The following is a 14,185-nucleotide window of genomic DNA, read 5'->3' as shown; positions in this document are numbered from 1 at the left end:
GTTTCCATCACCACCCCCTTTTCTGAATCGTTTTGTCCACCATAAGCGTTGAAGGGTATACTCAGATGTGAGTCCCTTGCTCATTGCACCATCAGGATTCAAGCAAGCCGGGCCGAAGACGGCTGTAATGCCAGAAACCGGTCCCCGGAAGCTTGTTTCCTTCCCAGTATAAGAATTGGCTTGGTTGTTTGGTCTGCCCTGTTCCCATGATGCACTGGGCCAGGGACAGACTAATTTGCATGTAGCCAGGTTCTGAGCTGGGATGGTGCAGTGAGCTAAAAAACGGTGATGGATCAAGCCCTGATCTGTTGACTGGGTATGAGTGTTCTGTTTAATTCAGATACTCTGTCCATCACCACCCCCTTTTCTGAATCGCTTTGTCCACCATAAGCGTGGAAGGGTATACTCAGATGTGAGTCCCTTGCTCATTGCACCATCAGGATTCAAGCAAGCCGGGCTGAAGACGGCTGTAATGCCAGAAACCGGTCCCCGGAAGCTTGTTTCCTTCCCAGTATAAGAATTGGCTTGGTAGTTTAGTCTGCCCTGTTCCCATGATGCACTGGGCCAGGGACAGACTAATTTGCATGTAGCCAGGTTCTGAGCTGGGATGGTGCAGTGAGCTAAAAAACGGTGATGGATCAAGCCCTGATCTGTTGACTGGGTATGAGTGTTCTGTTTAATTCAGATACTCTGTCTATCACCACCCCCTTTTCTGAATCGTTTTTTCCACCATAAGCGTGGAAGGGTATACTCAGATGTGAGTCCCTTGCTCATTGCACCATCAGGATTCAAGCAAGCCGGGCCGAAGACGGCTGTAATGCCAGAAACCGGTCCCCGGAAGCTTGTTTCCTTCCCAGTATAAGAATTGGCTTGGTAGTTTGGTCTGCCCTGATCCCATGATGCACTGGGCCAGGGACAGACTAATTTGCATGTAGCCAGGTTCTGAGCTGGGATGGTGCAGTGAGATAAAAAACGGTGATGGATCAAGCCCTGATCTGTTGACTGGGTATGAGTGTTCTGTTTAATTCAGATACTCTGTCCATGACCACCCCCTTTTCTGAATCGTTTTGTCCACCAGAAGCGTGGAAGGGTATACTCAGATGTGAGTCCCTTGCTCATTGCACCATCAGGATTCAAGCAAGCCGGGCCGAAGACGGCTGTAATGCCAGAAACCGGTCCCCGGAAGCTTGTTTCCTTCCCAGTATAAGAATTGGCTTGGTAGTTTGGTCTGCCCTGTTCCCATGATGCACTGGGCCAGGGACAGACTAATTTGCATGGAGCCAGGTTCTAAGCTGGGATGGTGCAGTGAGCTAAAAAACGGTGATGGATCAAGCTCTGATCTGTTGACTGGGTATGAGTGTTCTGTTTAATTCAGATACTCTGTCCATCACCACCCCCTTTTCTGAATTGTATTTGTATATGGCTTAGAAACTATACAATGCTTTTACAGTATTAATTTATAATACTATTCTTGCTGTACGCATTATACTTTGCAGTCTGCTTAACGATTGTAGCAGTTCACTTCTCCTGTATGAGAAAGAAGACTGTTCAATAAACCTTTTTATTGAAAACGCCCATCTCTCTATTTCTCTACAAGCTCTGTTGAAACTAAGCATGCATGGTTGACTGAGTGAAATACTTATCTATTGTTCTCGCCACTCTTGAGATATATTTCCTATTCTTGGGAAACAAAGTTGTCATGTTTATGCGGTTGTCAGAAACTAATCCCTTCTTGTGAATTCGAGAAAGTTTCTAGTGACCTCTGAGCTAGCTGGCACTCACTATTAAGTCTAGCATATTCGATAGAAACCTAGTAGACCTCAGTCCTACGTCTAATCTATATGATATATTATTCCAATGCGCAGAGCCTACAGCAACAGTAAGGAAAACTTTGGACTTTGGAGGGGTTACATTTTCTATTCTCACTCCAGTCTAAGCAACAGTAGTGAAAGAGTTAGACTTCAGAGGGGTTAAATTAACAATTTCCATTCCAGTCTGTGCACAGTAGGAAATGCGAAGGACTTTGGAGAGGTAATATTTACTATTCCCATTCCAATCTGTGCATCATTAGGGAAAGCATTGGACTTCGGAGGGGTTACATTTACTTTTCCCACTTCAGTCTGTGCAACAGTAGGGGAAACATTGCATTCAGAGGGGTAAGATTTAATATTCCCCCCCCAGGCTGTACAACAGTAGGGAAAATGGACTTCAGAAGGGAAAAATGTACTATTCCCACTCTAGTCTGTGCAACAGTAGGGATAGTGTTGGACTTTGGAGTGGTTAAACTTACTATTCCTGCTCAGGTTTATGCAACAGTAGGGAAAGTGTTAGACTTCAGAGGGGTTAAATGTACTATTCCAACTCCAGTCTGCGCAACAGTAGGGAAAGCGTTGGACTTCACAGGAGTACCATTTCCAATTCCGATTCCAATCTGTGCAACGGTAGGGAAAGCGTTGAACTTCAGAGGGGTTAAATGTACTATTCCCACTCCAGTCGGTGCTACAGTAGAGAAAGCATGGGACTTTGAAGGGGTAAGATTTACTTTTCCCACTCCAGTCTAAGCAACATTGGGTAAAGTACTGGACTTTGGAAGGATATGATTTACGATTCCCACTCTAGTCTGTGCAACAGTAGGAAAGGTGTTGGACTTCAGAGAGGTCAAATTTACTATTCCTACTACAGTCTGTGCAACAGTACGGAAAGCATTGGACTTTGAAGAGGTTAAATTTACTATTCTCACTCCAGTCTGTGCTACAATAGGTAAGCGTTGGTTTTTGGAGGGGTAGAATTTGCTATTCTCACTCCAGTCTGTGCAACAGTAGGGAAAACATTGGACTTCGAAAGGGTAAGATTTACTGTTCCAATGCTAGTCTGTGCAAAAATAGGGAAAGCGCTGGACTTCCGAGGGATAGAATGTACCATTCCTACTCCATTCTGTGCTACAGTAAGGAAAGTATTAGATTTCGGAGGGGTTACATTTACTATTCCCACTCCAGTCTGTGCTAGAGTAGGGAAAGGGTTAGACTTCGGAGGGGTTATATTTACTATTCCCATTCCAGTCTGTGCAACAGTAGGGAAAGCATTGGATTTCAGAATGGTAAAATGTAGTATTCCTAATCCAGTCTGTGCAACAGTAGGGAAAGTGTTAGATTGTGGAGGGGTGAGATTTACTATTCCCACTCCTGTCTAGGCAACAGTAGGTAAAACATTTCACTTCAAACACATTACGTACTTGAATAACCCTATTAATTTTAAAAACAATATAAAACTCTAAATATAAACATTATCACTTAATATAATATATATATATATATATATATATATATATATTCAATGAAAAAACCATTGGTTTTAGGCCATATATAGTTAGGGATTTGCATTTACAAAACCTTATTTTACTCGCATAAAACCATTGAAATTCCATATATAGTTATAAGCGCTAACTATATATCCCGCACCCGCAATCCACTGCTGATGATGTCACATATTACATCATTCATGACATGGTTAGTGACATCACTGATGACATCACTGATGACATCTCAAATGACATCACTGATGACATCACTGATTACAACATCCAGTGACTGTATGTTTCTGTAAAGTTAAAATATGTTTTACATATTGAAGAATGAGTGGATATATAAGTGTCTGGATGAAGGATTTACTAGGTGCATGACTGACTGATTGAGTGAGTGATTAAATGTGTCTCACTGAGTGCATGGGTTAGTGACTAAACTGTTTTAATTTGTGCATCATTATATCTGTTGTTCTACAAACTGCTGCATATGTTGATCAGTAGCTATATGAGTAACTGTATGGGTTATTGATTGGTTGTCCAAGTATTTGTATGGGAAACTGAGTGTGTGTGTATGGGTGGCTGGAAGGTGTGTGACTCTGTACATAGATGTGTGAGTAGTTGATTCACTATATGTATAGATTCAAAAGTGCATGTGCAAACAGCTGTATGGGCGGTTGACTGTGCATGAGTGTATTAGTGAGTGAATGGATATCTCAGTGCTACATGTCAAATTAAGTACATATGTAAAACACAGTACATGTGAGAGTTGACATCTATAAATAACTGTGCATAAGAGCCAGTGAATGTGTGAGTGGCTGTATGGATCATTGTGAACATGTATCAGAGATTGTATAAGAGAGTAAAGTAAATATGTGTTAGTATATGTTTGAATAAGTAAGGTGTGTATAACTGTATAGTTGAGAAAATGGAGGTGTGATTGATTTTTGGCATAACTGACTAGGTGTGTGAGTAACTCCATGGATGAGTGACAGTCTGTGACTGTCTGTTTACACTGATTGTATCTAAGGTTATATTAGAGTCTGAAGAGGTTCATGGTATTATCACATGAATGATATCATCAGTGATGTTATCAGTCATGTCAAATGAGATGTTTTCAGTGATGTCATCAGTGATGTCATTTGAGATGTCATCAGTGATGTCATCAGTGATGTCACTAACCATGTCATGAATGATGTAATATGTGACATCATCAGCAGTGGATTGCGGGTGCGCGATATATAGTTAGCGCTTATAACTATATATGGAATTTCAATGGTTTTATGCGAGTAAAATAAGGTTTTGTAAATGCAAATCCCTAACTATATATGGCCTAAAACCAATGGTTTTTTCATTGAATTTTCAAGGTTTTGTAAATGCAAATTCCTAACTATATATCCACTATAACCTATGGTTTTTTCTGTGAATTTCATTGGTTTTTTAATAGCAAATATGAAAAGCTTTAAAATGTCAAGTACGTGATAGATAAAAACATTTCGTATTTATGCACGCTGATGTGCTTTGAACGCTGCCCCCCTCCCCTCTTTTCTCTTAGTAGTACTCTCTCTTTGCAGATAGTGAAGAGTAGTTAACGCAGGCCTTTACCCCCGTTGTAATCCGTCCTGCCTGCTTGTCTCTCCATTTGATTGATTATTATCCAAGCATTTACTGTTTTTCAATTGATTCTCTTTGGTTCATTCTCTATTTACAAACAAGCACAAAGTCGCAATACTCTGTTTAGTCTTTGCAGATCGTGAAAAATCGTGTAAAAAAATAAAAGTAATCGAGCAAAATCAGTAGGCCACTAATTGGATCTCTTTTTGACCTCGCTAAAATAGAAATATTATAAACAACCCTTCATGAGAAATACGAAAATAGTGAGATGAACTGAGCTCCACACCATGAGGGCTGCAAGACAGCTCGGCTCCGTCACCCACCCCGCCCAAAATAACGACAAACCCTATGCAAATATTAAAAATATAGACAACACACCAGCAAAGAAACAGGGTAAAACATTTTATTAAATAACTATTTACATAACGTTGGTTTATAAGATGATGTCAGTAGTGGACCGATGTGTGAATAGGTCGGAAGCAGCACAAGGCGCCAAGATCCGGATGGAAAGTCCTGGATGTTGGGTGCCATAGTTCAGAGTTCTGAGTTTGAGCCTTTTTCAATGCCTGTGCTTTGTTGTTTCCCCTCCATCAAAAACAAAAAAAAAATATAAAACTGTGCAAAAATACAAAAAAAAACAAAAAATGTTTACAAAAGCAGTGCTTGTAAGACTGTCTGAAGCTTATTTCCACCTACTGCAGCTTCACTATTCTCAAAGTAAGTGAGGGTCGTTTGTGGACCTGACTGCATTTGAAAACAATGTTATATGGTACCTCCCTAAACCGCTTGACGGAGGCCCCCGAGGGGCGGTGTGATGGCACGGACTCGGAGAAGACGCTTGGCTCCGACCCCCTCCCCAAGTCTTATAGCACTGGTGTAGCCTGAGATCGCCCCCGACATAGGCGGCCGGCTCCCGGGGTCCGGCGGAACTTTTTGCCTTTTGATGACTCTTCTATTCTGGACTTTGTCCCACAATCCGTTTGACCTGAAGACACGCTGTAGTGGGGCGCCCCTTTACCGTTTTAGTTGCCATTCCGCCCGCTTTTGCTACACTGTGCCTCTTCCGCCATTCAGCTGTTTACCGCCCGCTCTTGCGACTACAGCGTCTCGCTCACCATGTAGTTAAGTTGCTCCCGCTCTTGCGGTGCAGCGATAGGCGGCTGCCACAGGACTCTCAAAATGGCGGCCGGCTCTTCGGTTTTGGGCCTGGTCCACTAAAATGGCCCTGGGACACCTTGGAACTCGGACGCTTCCCTGATAGGGCTTGGGTCCCATTCTCGAAAGCGTCCCCTCAGCCGTGAAGATTCTACAAAAGTCTTGGGGGCCCCCGACTCCCGCAGGCTTCTGGTGGGGAGCGGCTGCCATGTCTGCTCGTGGAATGGCCACGACGGAGCTACGAGATGGTAGTGCTCTCATGCTGACGCCAGCTTTAGTCTGAAACATCCAGAAACACTGTAGACTACCAATTCGATCAGTTCCGGTAGCGCCCCAACATGACCCGGAAGAGAAGAACTTGCCCTCCCCTCTTTGACTGATGGTTCTTGTTGCCTGTCCCCTCTGTTGTCATTTAACAGAACTTTTTGGACTGCTGAAAGGGGTTGTGTTCCGAACGCTGGTTGGTGGAGACATTTTGACTATATTCTTGACCTACGTTGTCGCGTAATGCGTTATATGACACGCCGCGTTAGCGCACCCGGAAGTGATCCGGGGCGCGGCGCGCAGCGCGTAACGTAAGCATACCAGGTCATGTGACTTGTTAATAAAACTTTTCATTGGTTCATTTTACTTTTGTTATTTTAATGATGAAAAGCTTGGTCATATGACCTAAAAATTACGCTTTTTATTGTTTTCGAACATTATTTTTTTTAAAACATATATGTTATAATATTCCAGGCTAATGTACTTTCCCGGAAAATTTACAACTGTCCTGCAAGTAAAATATATTCCTTTTTCGAGAAAAAGGGCGTTTCTTCGTTCCATGACGGAGCCGTTGAGTAAAAGAGACTGGGCCTGCTGTCTTAGTCGCCGATACGCCTGATTATCAGATTCTTATCGATCACTTTATGTTGCAGGAGTGGAAAACACAACTGCCCTTGACCATTTATCTTTACTACGTTCCTACATATTATACCTTTTATCCGTCATGAATTGGACTGCTTTATTTCACTTGCCTTTTACTGATTCGAAAACAGTGACTAAAAGTAAAAACTTTACCAATGTAAATACTACTACTGTGTTTGATTTAAAAACCTTTATTGTGAAAATGTCAGTATACAAATACGGGCCTATAACCACCTGGGCCGGCCACGGAGCAAACTGAAATCGTATATGATGAGGAGACATTTACACTGTAGAGGAACGTAACGAGCGGGCCATTAGGTTGCAAGAACTAAGGTGTCTAACAGTTGCGGAATCGGTGGACGTACATTTTGTAATTAAAATAAGACAGGGCCACTTACAATAAAATTTTCTAGATATACATTTGCGGGCAAGGAGTTACGAGTCCCATTTATACCGGCGCCATTTTGGGCGAGGCCGGGCAGGTACAAGATATAGTCAAAATGTCTCCACCAACAATCGGCCAGACCAGAACCCCTTTCGGCCCTTTATGCTACAAGATGGTGTCTTCCATTCAGAAAATATTGTTGGCAGCATTTTGAAAGGAAAGATAAACAGCCGTTCTCCTAGTGAGTCTCACATTGTTACATTTAGGAAGAATGTTGAAGAGTAATATGTGGAAAATCTGAAGCCATTTTTCTACAAACTCTCAATCAGCCTAAGTCATGGGCGATCTTTGTCCACACCAGGGCAATAGTGAAGCTGCAGCAGGTGCAAAAGAGCTTCAGACAGTCTTACAAGCACTGCTTTTCTAAACATTTTTTTGTATTTTTGCACAGTTTTATATTTTTTTTTTGTTTTTGATGGAGGGGAAACAACAAAAAACAGGCATTGAAAAAAGCTCAACAGTGCAGGGCGCCTTGTGCTGCTTCCGACCTATTCACACATCAGTCCACTACTGACATCACCTCATAAGCCAACGGGGCACCCCACACTGACTTTCGGCGCAGCATTGTAGGATGGCCACACCAGTGCGGCAACTTGCTGGACACCACCTCGGTGCCATCCGGATCTCGGAGCGTTCGAGTCACTGTACCGCAAGAGTGACCGGAACTCAGCTGGTCACGCCGTCTTTCGGCGCAGCATTGTAGGATGGCCATAACAGTGCGCCAACTTGCTGGACACCACCTCGGTGCCATCCGGATCTCGGCGCGTTCGAGTCACTGTACCGCAAGAGTGACCGGAACTCAGCTGAACACGCCGTCTTTCGGCGCAGCATTGTAGGATGGCCACACCAGTGCAGCAATTTGCTGGACACCACCTTGGGCAACAGTGAAGCTGCAGCAGGTGCAAATAAGCTTCAGATAGTCTTACAAGCACTGCTCAGAACTCTCAACTATGGCACTCAACATCCAGGACTTGCCATTCGGATCTTGGCGCCTTGTGCTGGTTCCGACCTATTCACACATCGGTCCACTACTGACATCACCTCATAAGCCAACGGGGCACCCCACGCCGACTTTCGGCACAGCATTGTAGGATGGCCACACCAGTGCGGCAACTTGCTGGACACAACCTCGGTGCCATCCGGATCTCGGCGCGTTCGACTCACTGTACCGCAAGAGTGACCGGAACTCAGCTGGACACGCCGTCTTTCGGCGCAGCATTGTAGGATGGCCACACCAGTGCGGCAATTTGCTGGACACCACCTCGGTGCCATCCGGATCTCAGCGCGTTGTGCTGCCTTCGGCCTATTCGCACATCGGTCCGCTACTGACGCCGCCTCACGTGCCAACGGATTTTCTACGCTTTTTGTAGCCCTATGCCGCATAACAGGTCATGTGACTTGTTTATAAAACTTTTCATTGGTTCATTTTACTTTTGGTTTCCTAAAGATGGAAGGCTTGGTCATATGACCTAAAAATAACACTTTTCATTGGTTTAGAACATTTTTTTTTCCCAAACGATCAAAGCCCCACCTTGTTTCTGGATGTTTCAGACTAAAGCTGGCGTCAGCATGAGAGCACCACCATCTCGTAGCTCCGTCGTGGTCATTCCGCGAGCAATCATGGCAGCCGCTCCCCACCGGAAGCCTGCGGGAGTCGGGGGCCCCCAAGACTTTTGTAGAATCTTCACGGCTGAGGGGACGCTTTTCGAGAATGGAGCCCAAGCCCTAGCAGGCAAGCGTCCGAGTTCCAAGGTGTCCCAGGGCCATTTCAGTGGACCAGGCCCAAAACCGAAGAGCCGTCCGCCATTTTAAGAGTCATGTGGCAGCCGCCTATCGCTGCACTGCAAGAGTGGGAGCAACTCAACAACATGGTGAGCGAGACGCTGTAGCCGCAAGAGCGGGCGCAACTCAGCTGGATGGCCGCCACCTGGGGAGGCCCGTTCACGCCGCCTCCCCCACGCCCGGGCCGCCCCACGCCAATTTTCGGAGCAGCATTGTAGGATACCAAAACCAGTGCGGCAGTTTACTGGACATCACCTGGGTGCCATCAACATCTCAGCGCGTTCTGCTGCCTTGGGACTATTCGCACAACAGACCGCTACTGACGAGGCCTCCCCCCGCCCCACCCGGGACGCCCCACGCCAATTTTCGGAGCAGCATTGTAGGATACCAAAACCAGTGCGGCACCCAGGCGACATCACCTGGGTGCCGTCCAGAACTCAGCACGTTGTGCTGCCTTGGGACTATTCGCACAAAAGACAGCTTCTGACAATTGTTGCTTTTTTGGGTGAAAAATGTTTAAATGTTTTTACAGTTTTTGTTCCGTTCATTATAGTTAAAAGTTAATAAAGTTTTAAAATCTAACTTTGTTGGAGTGCTATATATGTTTAAAAAATCGGGTGAATGGGGCCTTGAATCGGGTTATTGTCATGTGTGGGCTTTGCAAGTGTACTGCTACAAGATCGGACATTTCAAACTCAAATGCACGTTCTTTTTCTTACCTTTCCGAAGCATGGAGCGCAATAGCAGGCAGAGAAAGGGTGATGCACGTGTTGAACACTGCCTGGCCTGGCAAGTTGCTGGCAGTGCCACCCCCGCCCGCTCCTGAAAGAGGGCACACACACACCGCCGCCCCGAGTACTTCACAAATCTTTAAAAGACCATGCGCTTGTTCATGAGGCTTAAATGGTTTATCACCCCTTCTAGAACCCCTGCATCGACCCTCTGACGTTTCCTGGAAGAATTAGCACGTAACACAATACCAAGCCCTGTCAGCTGAAACCCCCGAGAAATCATGGGGCATATTATCAAGGGGGTTTATTTCCGCTTTTTGGGCTTTAAAAGCCAAAAAAAAAAGAGATAAAATTATCTCCCTATTACCAAGCTGTCGCTAACACCAGTTAGTGACATCTAAAAGGAGATAGCGACCATCTTGGGCCCCGCTTTGCATATCAGTGATATTTATCACTAATGACATGCAAAGTGGGCGTGCCAAGATTTTAGCGACTGGAAACAGTCCCTAACCATCGCTATCTCCTATTACCAACTTTTGGAGATATTCGCGCTAAGCGCGAATATCTCCAAAACCTAACACCTGCCCTGAGCAGTTTTAGCCATGTTATCCAATGGGAAGTGGATAACATGGCTAAGAGCATTTGCTGGATAATGCATGAATATCGCTGACTTTTCAACGATATTCATGCATTGCGGCCGTTTTTTATCGCATTTGCGATAAACCTTGCTAATAGCAAGGTTTATGTGCGATAAAATTCGCCGATGTGCGGCGATAATTTTTGTCTCTAAACAAGTTAGAGACAAAAATTATCGCTAGTTGTTGGTAATATGCCCCCGGGTTTTTGCTTGCAGGAATCGGGAGGCGGGAGACTAGCACTGAAATCAGTAGTCTCACGCCTGAATCGGGAGGGTTGGCATGTCTGGATATTCTACAGCTGGGGCCATAAACTACATCCGCAGGGCTAGGTGATAGCCTAGGTCCGGCCTGGACAATCGGACACAGAGGAAGAGGAGTGTCAGAGGGTGCGGTAGTGAATAGGGTGAAAGGGAGGTGTCGGGCGGGCACAGGGTGTGATTCTCAGAGAAGAGCAGCGCAGATGGGGGGAAGTATATGGCCCATGCATGAGAGAAAGAGCGGGGGTGACCAGTGCGTGGGGGAGATGCTTGCGAGGGTGGGGAGCCATGCTGAGGATCGGCGGCGTGCAGAGAGTGGCCCTGGTCAAGGCATCTAAAATGGCTGCCGTGCACGACAAAATTGTGGCATTGGACAAAAACGCAAGATGGCGCAGACAATGTTTATCAATAAGGATTCATTTATAACAAAATATTTACTCGCAGTGACAAAATGGTGGTCAACACTTCCTGATTTCCATCGAATCGAACGTTAACAAACGTCACGCAGCAAAAAAAAAAAAAAAAAGCTCACGCACAGAGCAGTTTTTAGCCATGTTATCCAATGGAAGGTGGATTACATGGCTAAGAGCATTTGCTGGATAATGCATGAATATCGCTGACTTTTCAGCGATATTCATTCATTGTGGCCGATGTGCGGCGATAATTTTTGTCTCTAAACAATTAAAACGAAGCACAAAATGGCGAATTCCCGTTTCGCTACCAGTTTGCGGCCCAGTTCGCGGCCCGTGAAGCGCTTCTACCGTGAAAAATCATTTTTTTTTTATTTTCCCCACGGGACCCTTTAATAACCCCAACAACATTCCTAGGGGGTCAAGAGGGGTATACCTTGCCCCCTTTCAATAAATTCCCCCTTCGTTTTTCACCTCTTCTTCTCTCTCGATCCTACCGAGAGATAAGATGGCGGCCGCTCCGGACTGTTTAGAATGTTGACAGACACCGGAGAGCCAATCAGCTTTCTGCGCGCAAAGTTCCGTTTCGCGAAAAGTAAGCGGACCGGATCGCTGCCCGTAGCGCTGTTACAGATATATATCTTGTTTTGAACGTTCATTTCTCAAAAACTACTGGATCACATATATTGAGACCTAGCAAAGGCACATCGGGCTAACAGTCCCTACAATTTTGCCAAGTTTCGTGCAAATCCATTCAGCCGTTCGAGCTAAAAGTGAGTCCAACCGCCCTATGGAAATTAACATGGGAAAAACGCGTTTTGGGACCCCCCTTTTTTCTCGGCCCCCCCTCGACAAAACCCCCCCAAATTTTCAAGGGCTGCTCAGAAACAAAATGTGCCATTTTCCTGAAAATTTCAGCCGATTCCGTCCACAAACGCCAAAGTTATTAGACATAGAATTTTCAAAAATGCCATAGGGAAAAAATCCTAACTATATATACCTACTGGCGACCGCCAGTAGGTAATGTATATATATATGTATATATATATGTATATATATATATATATATATATATATATGTATATATATATATATATATATATATATATATATATATATATATATATATATATATATATATATATATATATATATACATTAGAAAATCAACAATTATCCAATTTACAAAATTTATTAACAGTGTAATAATTAATAATGCTTATTAAATTATTACTTAATTAACTTTCCACCCTTTACCTCTAAAAACCGAGCAACCCACACCTACAATTTAATGACAATAAACAAGTATAACAAAATGTACAAACTTGATATGCAATTACATAATTATTAAACAATTAACTTACTTAACTTCCCACCCTACAGCACTAAAAATCCAGCAGCCCACACCTAAAATATAACTAAGGTATATAATTATTACACAATTTGCATACCTATTACTTAATCAAATATTTCTTTATACATTACTAATTATTTTTGAATTATTATTTAATTTATTTCCCATCATATCCTCCTACATACCTAGCAACCCACAACTAAAATATGACAAAAATAAATCAATATTGCATCATTTACATAATTAAAAAATTAATAAGACATTCATTAATTATTAATTATTACTTCATTAACTTCTGATCCTATAACCCTACAAACACAGCACAGTCCCCCTAAAATATAACTGAAGTATACAATTATAACATAATTTACATAATTAATGATCAATTAAATAAATATGAATACTTTATAAATTAATTGTTAATTAATTAATACCTATTTAACTTCCCACCATATACCCTACAAATATAGCAACACACACCTAAATATAAGTATAATAAATCAATAATACATCATATCCATAATGAATTTCAATCACATCCTTACTTATAAATTATTAATGAGTTAATTATTACTTAATTACCTTCCGATCCTATTTTAATTATGCCCTTGTTTGAATTCACAGGTGTACATCTGGCATACAATTTTAGCACCGAAAAGTGGATATACATCGTCCAGAAGTTGTCCTGTGGTCCTCATTTAAAGGAACATTAAGGGGAGTGAACAAATAAAGGATCAGCCTCAAGGTAAGGTTCTATCTAAATGCAGAAGACCTTATGAAAAAAGACCTACATCCAGAACTGAAGAAATGGTCTAGACTCCGGTGACTGCATTGCGTGCCCAAGTCTTCAGTGACATATATCCTGACTGCTTTGGGAAAACCTCCTACTGTCAATGCCATGTTAGTACATCATGAGATATGCTTAAGTTTTAACTAAAAGCAGTGTCACTAGAATACCCCCAATCAGTAACTAGGGATGAGCAGATACATTTTCTAGACAGCAATGATAAGCTGGCTATGGTTTGGTTTTAGAGGCATGTTGATTGTGTCTGATCTTTCATATAAATTAAAAAAAATGGAAACTGATTTTCTCAATCTTTAGTTCATTAGTAGTTTAGCATGATGAGAGTACTTCCTCCTAAACTTAAGTTTTGTGTGCATGTTTTGTTGTCTATAAGATTCATTGTGAAAAAGACAGACTCCCCTAGAATTTATACACATATACTGCTACCCTTACATCCATAAGATAAACACCTCACATTCCCTTTTCCATCATACCATTAAAGCATTAGTTGTCCTTGAGAAGGGGCCCCCTGAAGATTAAAAAGGAGTCCAACAATAAATCCCTTAGATTCAGATATAGCGCATACCAACATATCATTTTATTAAAATGACAAATATCACAAGTTTAAAACCAAGAGGAGAACCTCTCCATCTATTGGAGTCAAAGTCGATGCAGCTCCCTGTAGTACATTGATTAAAAACCCAACATAGACATTCAATATAAAGGCATATCAATTATAACAACAAAAACATACACAACATAAAAAACAGGTTACATGAGGAGACCGTATGGACACAGATATGAATTCCGT

This window comes from Lissotriton vulgaris, chromosome 12, assembly GCF_964263255.1.
Source record: "Lissotriton vulgaris chromosome 12, aLisVul1.2, whole genome shotgun sequence".
NCBI classification, from domain to species: Eukaryota; Metazoa; Chordata; class Amphibia; order Caudata; family Salamandridae; genus Lissotriton; species Lissotriton vulgaris.
The sequence above is the reverse complement of the archived record's forward strand: the minus strand, read 5'-3'. Positions refer to the sequence as shown.